The following is an 18711-nucleotide window of genomic DNA, read 5'->3' as shown; positions in this document are numbered from 1 at the left end:
TCGCTGACAATCTCCGGGACTCCCTCTCTCCGTCCGCGGCGGTTGGGAGTTGCACTCGTTTATCTATCCGTGAATTTCGTGAGAGTTTCTTTTGCACGACTTTCACCCGATCGTGTATTTCTTCCCCGGCGGGGCGAGCTTCGAATTTTATAGACGAGCACATAAATAACCGACCACCTGAACACGCGCGCGGGATTGAAAATCCGCTGAGACCCCAAGCCGTCCCCGTTTTCTCCATCCATTCCGCGTTGATGGATTCGCGTGACTCGGTGCTGAACTTGGACGGAACGTTAGGATTGTCGTTCCAGTACGATTCGGTTAGAGTCACTCTCGAAGGCATTGAGCTACGTACGTAATAGATTTCGGGCGTTTAATTAGGTTTGAAGGCGCAGGTTTGAAAGTAACCAAGTGTAGTTTACTTCAGTTTGAACGGGGGAATTGAACACGGCTTGTTTGGAAAAGTACTTTTGTCGTGAAGAGTCAGTATTCATTGGACATTCGATTTAATTAAGATATAGTTTATTACGCCCTTAAAGGGGCTACTGTGTCCTGAAGATCTGTACTTGATATAGTCGAAACATCGATAGAATATTATTAAAATTCACACTCTTTGAAATATTTCCCTTCTTTTATCAAGGTATTAGAAAAACTTTAAGGAACATACTATATTCCTTAAAGTAAAGGTACGTCCAAGTTTGTAGTATTAATATCGAATTCATTAAACACCCAAAATGTGTGCTATCATCGCCAAAGAATTTTGACTGGCTGTCTATTAATTCAAAGTGAAATTTAACGGCAGTTCTTCGCCTAGAGCATTCAAATTTTATCGCGTCGTTATGTCTGTGACGCACACCGCGAAAAATGTGAATGTCAAGTGTTCCTATGCACAGAATAATCTATTCCTGGGACATCCGCAAATGAATCATTATTCATCGTAGCTTAGTCAGCGGACGTTTGCAATAGCATTGGCTCGGATAAACAATATTTCGAACATCTGCTGATACTCCTTACATGCATATGGATTGCTGGATACACCATCGAGGCGATCGAAGGTGACCTTTCCTATCTCAATAGAAAAAAAAAGAACTTGATCGAGTATCGTAACGTTTATTAGAAAAGTTTCCCTCCTATAACGATTAGTTTCTGATGAGTTTGGCGATCATCGAGTCGGTGACTCATCTCGTGTAATTCATACCGGCATTCAGCAGCGTGCAGCGTAAGAGTAAATATCTCTCGGTCGATTTAATTTTCCGAGGTTGAGCAAAAAAGTCCGAACATCAATTATTCGATTACCTTGTATGCGTTCAGCGAGGCACGATACGACGTCGCCTTATGATTAGCAATCTATGTATTTCCTTGTTAGAATATGCGTGGGTCATTCGGTCTCGCTATGTTTAGAATAATGCATTTATATAATTGAATCTGTACGAGACTAATTTACACTACTGCGAGATATTAAGTATTTGTTTGTGGCTTTTTAACATCATTCTATGATTCTTTTTTTTTCAGTTTGTACTTTTCTCTTCAATTTCCACCCTTCTTCTCTATATTTCTCACATTTTCTCTTTTTCTTTTCTTTTTCTGTTTCCCTTCACCCTTGAATTCCGATGCATCAACAGAGCACCCCCCGGTATATAATGATAATTGTCGTTTCCGTAAAAGAGACGAGCGATCAAGTTGGCGGGTGTCACTGGAATCGTCGCGATGGGAAACGGGTCCCTGTATTTATTCCGCGGTTATCGCTGCAAAACAAAATTCCGCGAGTGCTTTTTTCCCCTGCATTCGAGAGGGGCGAAATCCCCGGGCAGAGCGAAACGATACGCGAGGAGGTTTTGCTCGACAAACAGTAGATTTTTCAAATTTATTTTTTGCATGAACGAGGATTTGCAAAGCTCCATGCGCGGTCAAACTGTATACAGGGTGCATCCCAAAATGTGGCACTCAATATCATGGTTAACCAAAGGCGAAAAAATGACGAGGTAAGTTCGTGGGAACGTGTGCACCATTTTACTCCGTTCCCTAGCTATGTATTTTTGCACTCCAAAATGTTGTACTGTCTTGTTGAGGTATGTTGAGTTCAAATATAACTATTCTCAGGTGGCACAATGGTCACTCATGAAGGTCAGGAATTTGCCAAAAATAAGCTTCCATATCTCGTTCAACTTTAAAATTATTACACCTTAACACTTCCCCGACATATCCACCATTCAACAACGTCATCCATACCGAAAGGGTTAAGAATGATCGTAGAACCAGGACATATGTTTACATAAACCGTCTTCATTGTTTCTGCGCCTCCCCAATTTCCCGCTGAATCGAGTCCCACATGTTGAGGGTACACCCTGTATACACCAGGCGTAGAAAAGAGCAAATCTCCTGACGGCTTTAAACGGCACACGACTCGGTGACTTGACCGAGTGCCGGGTCTATACCGATCCTCCTCTGCCGCTGTCTCCACTGTTCCGTTTCTCTTGTTGGCATTGGAATAAGAATATCCTGATGCACAAAGGCGTTTTGGGTGAATGGGCCTGACGTAACTCTTTTGTCTCGAACACGGGCCGCCGGTACGCGACTCTGTCCCGTTCGTATTCCCCAACCTCCCACCTCCAAAGTTCCCTCGCCACCACCCTCGTGTGCCGCCGCCTCTGGGCCACCGATGCGCGCAATGGGACGAGAAACAATGGTCTCTCGGTACAATGGCTCGCAATGTGAGTGATGCGAAAGATGCCATTGTAGCCGTGGCTACGGAACGTGGCATTGTTAACCTTCGATGGCACAACCTCCTTTTCTAGCTTACTTGTTAGCGAGACCTGCTGCGTTTTCTTCGACGTCGTGTGTCGCTTGCCGAACTGTCGTAATTCCTGTCCCCCTCGTACCGCCCCCGCCCCGGCCACGCTCTCACTTATCAGCTAACTTACGCGAACACTCGTCGATCGAGTTACCTTTCGAAGTTTCCCGACGGCTTAGTAGTCTTACCACCAGAAGATACATTGCTTATTGCGCAGGATGCCTTGTGGTGTGTAGTTTGTTGCATCGAAGGCAGGCTGCCGTTGGTACTTTAGGGTGTTTGGGCGATAGGAAGCGTTTTGAGAGTGCTGTGATGCTTTGCTCGTGGGTTGCTGAGTTACTATTGTATATACACTTTTATATAGATTTGTTATTTTTTCAAGGAAGTGTACGTCGTTTGGAAACTTAATAAACACAGTGTGCATACTCATTCCACATAAGAACCCCATAAAATTTGTTTCCAAGTTCGAAACAGGAGTTAATTAGGGGCACGATCGATTCAGCGATTCGATTCACGCGAATCGACGTTTCCCCGGTTTCGTCGTCGCTGAACTTTCCCACAGGGGTTCGCGTTCTAACCCTCCCGGCCCCGCGCGCATGGGAAATATCGATGCGTCCCGTGAAAACCTCGAACGCAGGATGTTCTCGCGGTTGTTACCGTACAATCGCGTTTATCCCTCGTTCCCGTTCCGTTTCAGGGGAACGCGGCGTTTCGTCTGGAACAGAGTCGCGGCCGGGAACGCGGTTTATTTCTGAGTTTCGGTCGGTGTGCTCACTGTGATGGCACGTCGCGTTTTATGCCTCTCGCGCGTGCCAGAATGAGTCCTGTCGTTCCCAGACGACTAGTTCAGGGATTCTCAACGTGGGCCACATGGCCAACAGGGGAGACTAGTGGCAGTTTTGGGGGGACATGAGTGGAAGATGTGAAACGATAATACACCTGCTTCTGGGGTTGCAAAACACTTGGTTACACGGGTTTCAGAGTAGTGGGTTTCTTAAAAATGAGAACTACTAGGCATTGGATTATAACAGAGTAAAGGAGCCTAGGTGAGAGGATTCTAGAGTAAGGGACGTTAGAGTATAGAGGACTTTAGAGTGGAAGACCTTACAGTAGAGGGCCTTGTAATGGAGGTCTCTGTAACAGAGGACCCTCAATAAAAGGTTCTAGGCTACGTGAGCCTTAGAGTAAAGGAGCCTAAAGGAAGGGAGCCTAGAGTAGAGGTGCTCAGAGTAGACAGAGGAGCCTAGAGAAGAGGGCCCTAGAGTAGGGGAGCCTTGAGTAATGGAGTCTAGAGTAGGAGAGCCTAGATTAGAGGAGCCTAAAGTAGAGCAGCCTAGACTACATGAGCCTAGAGCAGAGGAACCTAGACTTCACGAGGCTGGAGAAGCAGATCCTAGAATAGCAGCCTACAGTAGAAGACTTCAAACTAGAAAATTCTAGACTAGATGACGCTACAAGACCTTAGTGTCGAATGGCCGACGAGGCTCGCTGGAAGTCGACCTTGCAATTTATCAATTCGGCACAGGTTGTACGGATGAACTTTATCGCGGGTCACCGTTGGGGTTAATCGAACTCTATCCGTACAACTTATTACAGCTCGTGCAACGAAGTAGATGCGTTGCCACGATATCCGGACCAACCGAGGGGCGGAACGAGGAGGCACAGGAGAGAGAGATTTGTTCGCGTTTAATCTCGCGATCCGGGTCGCGGAGGTCGGCAGTTAAAGCGCCTGGAAACCGGAAATGCGGGAAGGGAACCGAGCGCATGGTATACGGGACAAGTATACATACGCGTTCGTTTGCGGAGAGCAGACACTGCCGCGGAGAAAGAGACGAGAGAAACGCTTGGGAAAGCCGACAGAAAAAGGCGACACGAGCGATGAAAACCGGTCGCTGGACGGGTGCGTGTGTGGCAGGTCAGACTTGGTGGAAGGACGTTGGCCGCGCCTCGTAAACCTACGTCTCTTGATCGGGATGCGTGTCGTTTGCGTAACTCTTCTGGTAAATACATGTCCTTGGAGGTGGGGTAGGTCGGGGGTGGTAATCCATTTGCACTTCCTCGAGATACCTACGTTTCGTTTACAGACGATTGTGTCGGTTTTATAAAATTTCGATATATATTAACCCTTTGCATCCAAATACCCATGAATATGAATATACACGTTCAAGAAGCCGTGGATTTGTTTGGTATCGAATTGAAATTGATAAAGCAGAACAATGGCCGGCAGTTTTGGCCCGCATTATGCATACGTCGCCGTTGCGAGAAGCGGACGAGCAGGTGGCAAACACGAGTCCGTTTCGCGTTAACAGTTGATCATTTCATCGAAGGCAGAATCGTCAGAGGGAAATTTGCGTAGATAGTCACGCTCGAATTAACGCGCTTTTGCGCGAACAGTGTCGCTCCCATCCAAACTGGCTGCAAGCAAAACGACAGAGGCTGCTGCGAGGACCGATGGCGCCAAACGGAAGAGAGAAACAAAGGACCGATAAAAACAAATTGGTCTTCCTTCGTCCCTTTATCCGTCATTCGGTCCGACGGTTTGATCGGTCAGACAAATTTTGTGGTCGCTTTACCGCCCACGCGTATATTTGCGGCGAAAAGAAACATATATATATATACGTGCCGTACGTGTAATCCCATTAAAATTTATCAAAGCTCTTTCGTGCTCGAACGTGCAATATCATCTCGCTGGTAAAACGAAAAATGTGTATCCGACCGATTACTTGGAAATGCGTGTAACCTTTCCCAAAAACGACCACTCGCTATCGAATCTTAGTTACGTCGATCACGCGAGGTGGTGCCCCGATAAAACCGCTGATAGCGAAATCGCATTTTGCTCCACGTATTCATGTTGGTATTTTTTTTTTTTTGTGCAAATTTTTCGATTCGCGGGTAACGCGGTGGTCGGCTTATCACGGTAACTTCAGGCAGCGTGGTTTTCGAGTTTCGTTATTTATTCCATAGAGGAATCACTTTCTCGTTGAGAACCCTCGACGTTAAGCGTGATTTACCATTACGGATAATTATAATTAGTCCCTAATGGCGATTAGATAAGATAACGCGTCATTTAAAGCACTTTTTTTTACTCTCTACGCGTGGATCTTTCAGTGGACGTATCACGAACGAACAGATGGAATCTTCCAATTTTGTTGCTATTTTTTTTTTTTTTTTTTTTTTGACAGTGATATAAGTAAACAAAAATTATAGATAAAAAATTGTGCCACATATGACTCTTCTGACACGGTGTAACATAATATCGTTCTGTTTTACATGTGGTAATGGTAATTCTACTCTAACTTGCATATTCATCTGCATGCCGAATAAAATGTAGACACCGGAGGAACATGATTCTTCAACCTTAAAAATACAGTGCCAAAGTCAACAAAGTTGCTCGTCTTCGTCATTTTAAAGTCAATCACGTCGAATATTTATCGTAGTTCGGTTCGCCATGAAACCCCCATATCTCCTCGTTACCTCTAATAATTTGATCATCGGCCATACACCACCGTGGTTCATCCTCAGCCCCTCGCGTGCAATACTTCCTGTTCCGTCGACCACTTACCCGCCGTACGCCCGGACAACAATAGCGTCCGATGACTCTGTGTCCAGGACTCCGAACGTTTCCCCAGGACAAACCCTATTTTTCCAGCCGGTTTTTCCTTTCTCGTTTTTCTTTTTCGTCCGTTGGAATTCCTGAAAACCGCCGGACGTTATAAAAGCTTGAAATAGAAACGCGCGTCGGGACGGTCCCGATAAAATGAGTCGTAATCGATGCGCGGCAATTTCAGGAAAGTTTCCCCCGTCGGCCAGCTCGACGGAATAAAATTCCCAGAGTCGACGATCGATTAACCGGCGCGTGCACAGCTCGTAAAATCGAATCGAGGTTGGTGTAATTAATTTCGAAAACGTTCGAATTCGCGAAGGTTGCCCTTATTCGTTGCGCGTGCAACGTGCAAATTCCGCGATTCCACACCGGCGAGGATTATGACACGCGTCCTAAATAGGAGGAATCGGGTTTCGTGTTGTAAGTAAACGTTATTAGAAGAACACTGTTACTTGGTTAGCCGTGCGACGCGAATTACGCGAGAAAACACCGTCGGACTTCGACGCGAGCCTTAGGCGCGAAACTGGTATTTAAGTTGACACGATTCTGGTTTCTCTCGTCATTTTTTTTGTTTCTAGGTAAGCGTTCATTTACGATGCTGATAGTTCGAGATCATTCAATTTCTCGGTTTCTTCTTTAGATTATGATAGGAATCATGAATTAATTTTAGTTCATCTTACTCTTTCTTAATTATAAGAGCTGTTGTGGAATCTCCTTCTATTCAAACTTTCTTTACGTATATCCAAAAGAATTATGCCTGCCGTAATTGAAATGTATGGTAAATGTTTGTCGTTGAATTATGAGCCAATTTGCTTACAAACGATGTTTTTCTGCAAGGCTTCCATTTCGAGAAACTCGATTTTGAGTACAACTCGACTTATAATTCCTCACACCTGCGAGTTCGCTACATACAATAATTCTGTTGTCCTGTAAAAGTTGTCTACATTCCAGGGAGTATTATTTTTAGAAAGGTATTACCGATTCCATGCGCTGTTGTACAAATTTGATCGACACATAGCGCGATCCATTCATACAAGTTTTAATAAAACACACGTGTGCCTCGCACAGTTTCGAACTTGATTTTCTCGACAATGGAGGCTCTGAGTGAAAAAATGATAATGGACATGTTCAATTTATTTTTGTACGTGGAATTACATCGACAGGTAATTACACTTATCGAACTCATACAGGAACGGATCTAGGCCACAGGATCCTGTCACAATTTTCATATCTTTTGAAGATATTGAAAAGGAAGCTTTATGATTTTTAATATCATACAGCATGGCACGAATTGGATTAAAGAAAAAAAGTGTTTGGTGTACCGGAATCCAAAAAAATTGAGTGAAACTTTCTATCGATATTTTGTAGAGTTTCACAAATATTTTCAGTATCTAATGTAAAGACTCGCAATTTCTTTGAGTGTCGTTTCATCGTGGAAATAAACAGTAGTTGATTAGCGTCGTTCAGACTACTTTCGAAGCTTCAAGTTTGTTTAGATTTGTTTATTCTTCACTTTCCTCGTTACTGATATCGATACATGCTTGATCCCCTCGAGCAGAAGGTAAAAATGGTATCGTTTCGAGTTTCCCCCGTATCGTTTCATATCGTCCACATTTTCGGAGACGTTTGTCATGCCCTAGCCAGCAGTCAAGAAGACGAAACATAAGGAGACGGTTAATTTGGGAGATGGTGTACGATTTCTTGTTTGTCGAGTTACCCCACGGTTAATTCTTGGTCTCAGGGAACGTAACAGATGGTGTTTTCTAAGGGGCACTTTGTCAGAGTGACGGACAAAGGTCGACTTCTACGCCCTCATGGGAAGGGAAACGTTACAAGTTCAATATTTACCATTTACATGCAGTCAGAGGATTACAGGATCGGAAATTTCGTGCACGATAACACGGCCCGAAGTTGTACCGGGTTCGCGAGCAATCTGCCGCGAAATATTCCTGAGAAAAAGAACGACGTCTGCTCGTCGAAGGCCAACGAGTAGAAGTAAAGATGATGAAGCTCTTAGATAAAAAATTTCAAATAACGAATAAAAGATGAAGAATTTTTAGAATTATCAGGACGTGGAAATATTTTTATTGTGAACGTTTAGAAATTAGAGAACCGTGTTGTGCTAATATGATTAGCTGTACCTTTAAAGTAAATAATATTAAGACCAATTTCTGAGAGATAAATATGTTAGTTATATGTTTCACGGTAATTTAAAAAATGTATACCTCAGCGATATATAATCTATTTACATACAGTTATACAACTGTTCGTACATCTGTGTATGTAAATTGTTTAGAAAGTAAAATGTAATCATATCAACACGATACTGAAATGTGTGGTGCAATATCGGTTGCACAACACCTAAAACGGTAACACTTCCTGATGAGTAATAGTGAATGAAAAGTGATACAACAGAAGAACTTGTATACCATTTTATTATAAACACCATGTGCTCCGTTATCTGTTTGACAGAAGTAACAATCTAAATCCTATCATCAAACTATGTTACACGTCGAACAAAGCAACGGCTTATTTGATTAGCTGTTATCAGGATAAACCGTTATTACGGAGTCTCTATTCGTCATCTATTATTCGAACGAAATTTCTGTCCATCTCCAACGAAAACGTACAATTGTTATGGCTTAAACGTAATCGTTGGAACACATGCGCCCGCGGTCGTACCGAGGCGATGTTCAACTGCGGAACGTGTCAGATGGTCTTTGTTTGTTTACAGCACGACACGGTGGAAGTTATTCTTAGCGCTTAGGAGAACAGCGACTCGTCTAACTTTAGCGTGGCGCCTTTAGGCCGCGTTTCTAAACGCGACGTTTGCAATCCCGCGCGCAAAAATTGAAAATGGCCTCGAGGCGCTCGTAACGTATCCTGACGCAGGTTGCCAAAGCAATTTCAGCAATGGTACCAAAATAACCAGTTAAAAAGCACCAGATCCCACGAAAACGTGTCGAATTTTCTAAACGTGGTGCATATTTACATCTTTTGAGCGAAGTAGTACTTCATTCAAAGTCGAACAGATTTTATGTCAATGGTCTATTAAGTAGGAATTTGCTTCTTCAATATCGTTCTCTATACTATTATTTTTGTTGCATTCTGTTGTAGGAACCTATTAATATTTGTAATTAGCACCTGTGTATGATCCTCATCAAAACGAACATTCTGATTCATATGTTCAAGACACTTCCCATCTGCCTCATACAGCTATCAAGGAACTGCTTATTAGCAGTATATTTTTGTAGAAAATTATATATTTCAGTAGCTCACAAACTTTCAGTTTTCATATATTTTATATAATTTTCACGCGCAGACTCGTGATCCTTACACATTTTAACTGATCGACTTACTTACCTAAAATTAGCCGTACCCGAATATTTAATACAGTACCAAACTCTAAAGAAATGTAAAAAGTATCAGATTTGGTTCGAAAACACCAAATTCGACCTGTTTTTCGTTAAGATTCTCTCGCTGGGAGTAATTTCGTCGTCGCCAGAGGAGAAATATGGAGGTCCCTCTTTCGCGCGATAATCGCTCAACGTACTCTTTTTAATTCAAGGCCTCCGATCGTAATTTCCCAGAATATTAACGATCGAAATGTCGTCGAACGCTAATTGGATATCTGGTCCGTCGTGACAAATGGAAGACGAACGTGTAACCCATGCGCCTCGAACAACCCCTACCACGCCTGGAACACCTGGACTCTGACAGACCTTTTTACCAATTGGAAACGAAGCTTCGCGTGCTTCTGGCGCGCTCGGAGCCATCACTAATTTTAATACAGAACGTCGATTCGACCGGGATAAATGGATCCTCTTTAATAAGCTCGAAAGGCGGCGCGGTTCTATAATTTTGGTCTCTCGTTCCTTTTCCTGCGCGTCGGATACTCTTGTAATTCACGACGCGGCGATTTCACGATGAATTTCCCACAGTGAATGGACCCTGTTGGCCGGAATGGTGACTTCGACGTGCCCGGAATCGGGGGAAAAATATATATATATATAAATAGAAAGACGCCCTGGGTAGGGAGCACGCGATACTGTACACGATGTGATTGATGGCCAATGGTACGTGTAACCGGGTATGATTGATTGACTTGTCCACGCAACCAGTGCGTTTACCTCGAATTTTTACGATTCATCGATAAGCATTCCGGTATTCCGCGTAGGATCGATCGAGCCGTTTAATTTGCACGGGATGACTCATCCGGGACGACTGTATATGTATATTGGAAAAATCGTTTCGAATCGAGTAGAATGGTTGATATGTTTGAAAAGAAAATTATGCTTGGTATTAGAAGATGTTTTGACCATTACGATTGGATCTATTTTTGAGTCGTATAAGTTCTGCAATGCAAACAAAAATGATAAAACTTATGATTCTTAAGACATCTGTAAATTAAATTAGGCAGTTAAGTACTTTTTATTCGACAACGTTTGGCTTAAAAATTTAAATGCATATAATATAGAAAGACAGCTATTTTGAAACAAATAGAACCATACACTAGGAGAACGAAACGACAGCAACCTAATAATGCACGCTTATTTTAATAACTTTTTGAAATTCGCCTTTTCAACGTGGAATAATTTTGACGAGTGTCGAATGATACGTCCTTTTTCATTCACAATTTCGTTCGCACCGCATTGTTGCTTCGGCATATTGCAAAAATAGCTTTTTTAGGCTTCGGAGCTCCTCCGCACACTGATTCCGTAATTTGCCAGTGTGTTCGCGCGTAACCCGCAATTCTACCGCGATATCAGCGCTGCCTTGTTCCCGTGGATGCTATTTTTACTTTCGTTGCGTAACCCCTTTCCAAAACTCGATTTCACGTAATCACGGGGATCATGAATATTGATGCGTCGCGACGGACGATATTTCGATTAAAATCCCTCTCTCGCTTCTATTTCTCGCACAATTTTCTCGAATATACCCGCTCCGCCCTTGCATCTCGCTTATCCTGACTCTATCTCACGCTTGTAGCTCTCAGAGATCGGTCAGGCCAGAGTTTCTCAATCTTGGGCCCATACCTTGAGAACCCGCAACCTTTGAGGGGAAACATAGAGACGTAGGCATATTTTAGCAAGATTAGAAACACTCTGGAAGTGAACTTGAGACTATTATTTTCTCTCGAGTCATGTGACCCCTTACTTAAATTCTGATAAGTTCATTAAATTTTCCATTGAACTTTTGTGTACTGTTCTGCACTTTCAGAACAATGTGCAAAAATTGAGGTTTGATTCGTACAGTCCTTATATATCCAACAATTTTTTAAATTGAATTAGTAAAGGGATATCTGGGTCCTCGACGACTCAGATGCTCGCTGGAAAGTTAACCCCATTCCAGAGTGTCGACCAAAAGTCTTTGTTTACGGAAGGCGAAGTTTGAGAAGTGCTGGGTTAAGCCGATCAGTAGCAGTATTTGCATCGATCTTACTCGCAAAATTTCGTTGTCGATCGGTCGGGTAAGCGGATCGACGTGGAAATCCTCGTTGTGGTACGACAAACACGAGCGATAGATGGTTTGATGGTTATGCGTCTTAACCCCTTACACTTCACGAGTTTTGTTTTTAATACGAGCCACCAGCGAGGCTGTCCCTGAAGGGCTAAGACAGAGTTCGACAAACATAAATCAGGCATCACGATTGATGTATGGATTAATATTTAAACTACTAAAAGAACCAAGAGGTATCTCTAGTATAGCCCCAAAGAAAAGCGTAAATGGCAGCTTCGAACGAAGATGGCTGGTGTTAATAAAAACGACGTCGAGATTACCTATACAATAAAAGAAAAACAAGAAAACATTCTCAAAGTGCCTCTTTTTGGAGTATCAGGATAATGAAACGGCTCAAGCCTATACATTGCAAAATTTGCATCAATTCCATTCGCAAGATTTCATTATCAACGTGCAAGAAACGCGAAAGATAGGCGAACGGTTCGATCGTTAGGCGTCTTAAGCTGTACACAGGAACGTAACGGCGTTCTCACGGCCGGAAGCGAAACGATAAGTCGGTTCCTCGTTGAGCCAGCCAGCCAGCCGCGCCGTTAACAACTGGCAGACACGCGTTAATGGGTTTCAGCTCTGTAAATACATTAAGGTTGCTCGTTGCGCCGTGAATCGTCGTTACAGCGCCGTGCACGCATTCCCTGTGAATTCGCTGCTCGCGTAACACCGTCCACGCTGAAAGATCGACGATCACCTGGACGTTTTGAAAAAGTTACGATCCAGATGGAGCGACGCGCACCCTCGCGGTTCGAATTTATTTTTACCGCTTTCGTTGGAGCCCGTCCGCAATATTTATTGCAACAGCTGCGTATTTAACGCGAAGGCACGCTTAAAATATGGCTACGTCACCGCGGCCTTCGTTTTCCAAACGTGGCTTACCTCTAATCGTTGGTTTAGACGCGGAGGATCTCTCCCTTTGTTGTTGGGTCCATGGATCATCACCTCTACACGAACAGAGACTGGTGTGTCTGAATTTTGTGAACTGAACATTTCCGAGACGTTATTTTAATTAACTTGAACTGTTCGAAGCCTACTTTATTTGCGATTGGGTAATATAAATAAATATAATTAAATTTTGCACACGACGCGAAAGAAAATGATAAGGTTTAAGCAATTCGTAGAGATTGTACTGTACTAGAAGCGGGAAGCATAGCTGGCCACGTGGTTAAGTACAACGACTGTTTATTTTTAATTTCATTGTTATAACTCTTTAACAAGAAACTCTATAGTTTTTCTTTATCCAATAATGTGGATCATATACATACACGTGTTCAATTTAAGTAATTTCCATCTTTCTCGTATCAATTTTGTATTACACCGCCTATTCTATTTCTAGAAATTGCTTAAAGTTTATTATTCTCCTCCAAGTAGCGTAAACAATGTAATCGTATAACCGATTAAAGAATAGTTGTTCGAATCGACCCGGGAGTAGTTCAAAAGAAAAAGCTTCTGCTCGTCGACCAATAACGACCGAGAACGTGAAAACGAGAACTAGGAATGCATTTCAAAGTGTTGACTCGGGTTTGCTCGTGGCTGTCCAAATACTTTCGGGAAACGAATCGCGAAATCTATTGACATTCCGGCGAGTGTGTTCGAGTAAACCGATGTTTGAACGGTTACATCAATTTTTTATTTGTTTTTCTTTGAAAGAAACTCTCGTTACACGTCGGAAAGGGTTGGCCAATAAAATCGGTTACCAGGAAGAGAAGGTAGGTTGAAATGAGATATTCAGGAATCACTATGTGCGAACGGTTATCGAAACGGAGTGTAACATCCGCTCGACGGAAAAACGTTTCATTTACCGATTTACGTACGATTATTTCGGTTCATCGAGCTTCCCCGAATGTATCTATTTGTATGGTGGATTAGAATTACACCTTTTCCTGTCGCCTTTGGATTTGAGCTTTTATTTGATTTCCCACTTGTACATCGGACGACACGTAAACACAGCAACGGTTTATCTAACCGAATTTCTATTCTATCGCGCTATACGTGTACAAAAGAGGATACGAATTCCTCGCAACATACACATACAGTGACTAAGGTAAACATTTGAAAGCTACAAGCTTGGAAGGACAAGCCTGGATTCATTCTTGCTGATTTACGCATTTATAGACGATACATGTTCGGTTCTGTTAGGAGAAATTATACATCACACTCCTTGAGTACAGTTTTTGAAACATTCCTCAGATTCTCAGTAATATATAAAGAGATGCATGAATATAAAACGGTTCGACTTGTTTAAACCAAATTGCATTTATTGAACATTTTCCAGATGTACTTGAGATGATTAAAAAAAGGGATTAGAGAACGTTACACAAACACGGTGGAATCACAGATCCGACTATAAAACATAGATTTATGTTTTTCAGTGTATAAACTCTACTCTAGCATCGGAATATCTTGGTTGCTCGTTATTCAGAGCCAGAATGTAACAGAGAAATATAAATGAGACTGCTATGATACACGCGAGTGTATTCGAGGCTACCACGGGTTATTATATAATCCAATTGGAACGAAACACAATGACGGGATCAACATGATGTAGAAACTCAAAGGGTTAATAAGTCTGCGCGGCGAACGTGATGTTGCCATGTTAACTGTTAATCGATAATGCGCTGTTCGTACGCGTTACATACATTATCGTCGCAAATGTGTACAGCAGATTTAATCGGCGTCCCCTAGGAATATTCGCTGTAAGTCCGTCCATCGAAACAGGTACACTAACTCTTTTAAGTCTATTCATGTCGTGGAAGAGATGTATGGCATTTTAATAACGCGTATGAAATGAACTTTTCAGTCGGAATATTTAAATGTTACGATTGTTAATATCGCGAAAGGAATTTTATCATTACAAAATAAATGAAAGAGGTAATAATGGAAGGCTAATATTTAAATAATAATATTGCTACGATTCTAATAAGCAAGGATCAAGCTTGAAATTAATAACGAAAGAAGCCTTAAATTTCCATTGCGACGAGTTAAATAAAACTACGAAAGTAATTTTCTACAGTTCTGTTTTAAACGTTCCGACGAATCCCAGAGAAGGTGTCGTGACATTTGGTCTCCTCGCATTAGCGTCCTGGAAAAAGTCGTTACGCATTTGGAAGAAGCAAGAAATCCAGGGGAAGGCAATTCTTTGTAGCAGTGATGTAGCGCCGTCTGCCCACGCGAAGATTTTTGCTGCCTCCTGATGTCTGAAGGGTGCGAAGAAGCTAGACATTTTTTCAAAACATCTGGGAGCAGTATACCGTCTGCCGTTGCTTTTTTAGGTGTTCGCGGCGGAGAAATCACTCTAAAGAAAAAGCAAACCGGAGCAACATATTTTAAACTTGGCCAAATACGCGCGGGAACGTTCCTTGTCCTTTCCTTAAATTAACTATTTAATGATTTTCGTGTCATACATATAAATTTCCACAAGTTTCTATATTATACAAAATTACTGTATCTTATTTGAGAAAATATTCATCTTCCACTTTTAGAATTCTAATGCTGGACATCGCAGATTTACATCATTAGGGCGAATATAAAAATGACAAAATATATAATTTGAAATATTAATGTTATTAATATGTAGCGTATAAAATAAATAGATTTTCATAATTTTGTCTGAAGCAGGAATAGCATTTGAAGTCTACAAGGCTCTACAGACTAGAGTCTACAGAACTACACTACTTCATATTTCAACCAGCACTCGAAGTCCTATTCACGTTACAAAATCACAAAATAATCAACCTCCTCGGCATGAGCGTCACTGGAGGATCTCGAGCCACGCGGCTGCGTTGTAACGGAGCATCATTGATGTTAATGAGCTAGATTGGAAAGCTGTCCTGCGTTTGAAAGTTATTGAGCTCGGGACGATCGGTGCTTCTTTCCCTGTGCGTGCAGCCTGTGCGCCTCTGTCGTTCCACGCCGAGGATGCTGTGCACGCGTGCATCCTCGGTGCACGCGTGCTCCGTAGAAGCGCAATTTCATGAATGAAATCTGAATAAATCAGCGCGCTATGTTATTACGGGGCGTAGCGCGTACCAATAAATCTCGCTAATAAACAATGACGCTCGAGCGCCTCTCTCGGGTCCGGTGACGATCACGTTGGATACTTTTTTAATTCCGTCGAAGACGCGCTCATGCTTTTCTCGTCGGTATCTTTAGTGCCATGCCTTGACTGTTATCGCTAAGAATTATCCAGGTAAGCGATAAGTTAACGCCACGAAGACACCGACGGTAATCTGTGATTTTCTTCGGTTTTTACGCAGCGAAGAATTCTTCGAACGATGGTTACACGTAGCAGACGTTAATAGCACTAGTCGTAAATAACAAGTTTCCAGTAATGGTTTTTTGTCGTTGACAATCTAGTAGAAGAAGCTGAACGCGATAACGCTTCCGATATTGAAGGCTATACTGTAAGTCAGCGTGTGGTTTTCAGTATTTGTGGAATTAAATAACACGATGCTATTTACTTTTAATTATTGATGATGTTTGTGATACTTTCGTCAACATTTTTTTTGTAGTTTTCTTTATTGTTCGTGTAGGATAATGTGTTGTAACGTAAGCAATTCTGATCTGCAATGCAAATAGTAACTTATATAATTACACGATAGTAACTTTATACTTACCGATAGATGGAGGCTAGACTTTTAAATCCTAAGTTAGTTACTTTCTGAAATAATCATGGAAGGATGATGTACTCGAAAAAGTTTTAATTCGTGTTGAATAATTGGAGATATGTTCCATAATTTTCACGGTAAAGGCAATGGTTCTAGATAAACAACGAATTCCATTGAACTCTAACAATGTAATCTATAAATTTCCTAATATCGTGGATGGAAAGGATTGAGAACCGCATGCTCGACCGGGACAAATATATTATTTGCCCGGAACATTATTAGGACGATTTGGCCGCTGCGAAGGCGGTCGAACGCGATGTCCTGGAACGATCCTGCGTAACCAGTTTCGCTGCGTGATTGCGCTCGTAGGAATGATTTCTCTTGTCGCGCAGGATGATGGACAGTATCGGGAGAGGCTATACATACCCGCTGAGACGAGTCTGGCCGAACGCGTTTGGATCGTTCGACCGACAAGCTTGTTCCCGTTTAGACGCAGCATCGGTGACTCGTTCCGCGAATAAATTAAGTTTCTCCGGTTCCCCATTAATATTTCATAAGCGCTAGCGACCAAATTGGGCTGATGCTTCGATGAATAATCGTCTTCTCGCGCTCGTGTCGGCCCCGGAAGTTGGAGCGTCTTGCGCGGACATCTTGTTGAGGAGTATGCCGCCATTTGGGATTTTTTTCTGAGGGCACTGGATGTACAATGTAAATGTTTGATAAGGGTGTTAAAAATATATACTTTGTGTCGTCTTTCTGCTGATTAAAGGTGAAGTTCATTTTTAGTATGAACATTCGCATGATGCGTTACTTGAATTTTTTAATCGTGCGACGAGGGGAAGATTTGTTTGGCTTAAATGGACAGAACTGATTGAAATTGGAGTTTGTAGAAACTGAATGAGTCATGTTACGAATTTTATTCAATGTTGATCCGTTTGTGAACGGAGAATTTCTTTAGAATACAGTTTATTTTTACTAATCAACATTTTTTGTTGCAATTCTTGCCATCCTTGACTAAAGCAGTATTTACTAAATTCATTATGTTGTACTAAAAAAAAATTGTGAACATCATCGAAACACGAATGCAGACGCACACAAAATGGGGATGGTAACTGGCTCGTAATCATCTCGTAGAAAAATTGATAAGAAGAAAAAGAAGCTTGGAATGGTCGTTCCTCGGTGGAATACCCCTTTAAAAAGGTTAAGAACCACTGAGTTGTTCCACGGTATATCGACTTTATCGAGGGCGGACGCCGTTTCTCGGGATCGAATCGATTTTTCCCATCAGAAGTTGCGTCGTTACGAGATACCAGCCGAGTTGCAAAGTCCGCGAGCAACGTTCATGTGTACGTGTGCGACGTCGGCGTCGGCGGTGGCTGCGGAGACGGATAGAGCGGCTGGAATCGAAATGAGAAGTTGGAAAACGGATATTGATCGCGTCCCGTTGGCCGCGCGTACTACAAACTCGCGTACTACGGCCCAGCCAGCGTGTACACGTGCGCGTTTTCACTGATGTAAGGATTTCCCAACGCGCATCCCGTCGTCCCGCCCCCGCCCCCGCCCGGCGCATTTCGCTCTCGTAATTCTGGCGGGAAAATTTATCGCGGTTTGAAGGGTGTTGCGATCGTAACTGGACAGGATTAGAATGCGATACGTAATCGTGTATGCGGAATGCGATTTATTGCCTTGACGTGTACAGGGTGCCCCAAAAGAAACGATGGAAAATTATCAGTCTTGTATGATCATGATTCTGACTCTACTGTATATTTGGAATTAGTGGAATTTATTCGTTTATTTTTTGAACGTGTATTAGGTTTCATTTTTCTATAAATTGTGGTATCGTGTATTTGATAGTTCAGTGTTAGTATAGAATCACTTTCCACGTGCCTGCTCATTTTTGTGAAACTATTTTCAATCTGATAAATTTCTTCGCGAGTTGCAAATAATGTGGAAGTTGACCGTGCCAGGATTAATTTTCATCGAAAGCACCGTTCGAGATCCTTGAAATTCTTAAAAGTACTTGCTCCTGCGTCAAACCTGTCCGCGACGAAATCTGACACTGGGTCGGTCCGTGGGTTCGCCATGGTCATTTACAGGGAAAATCGGATCAGCCCCGAAACGCGTCGTCGAGAGACAAAACAGTTGTAACGCGAGAGGGAAGGCACTCGAGGTTCGGCTCGGCGTGCGCCCGATGTCCAGCT

The 18711-nt window shown here is 42.6% G+C and overlaps 1 protein-coding gene across 2 annotated transcripts in view; it reads left to right on the top strand.

The window, feature by feature from the left end:
- The window catches only part of LOC128872649 (Krueppel-like factor 6), a 385468-nt gene that overhangs the window by 9133 nt on the left and 357624 nt on the right, over positions 1–18711 (top strand). The window lies entirely within an intron of this gene.

Source organism: Hylaeus volcanicus, chromosome 2, assembly GCF_026283585.1.
Source record: "Hylaeus volcanicus isolate JK05 chromosome 2, UHH_iyHylVolc1.0_haploid, whole genome shotgun sequence".
Lineage (NCBI taxonomy): Eukaryota > Metazoa > Arthropoda > Insecta > Hymenoptera > Colletidae > Hylaeus > Hylaeus volcanicus.
Note: the sequence above shows the minus strand (reverse complement) of the source record. Positions and strands in the feature narration are given on the sequence as shown.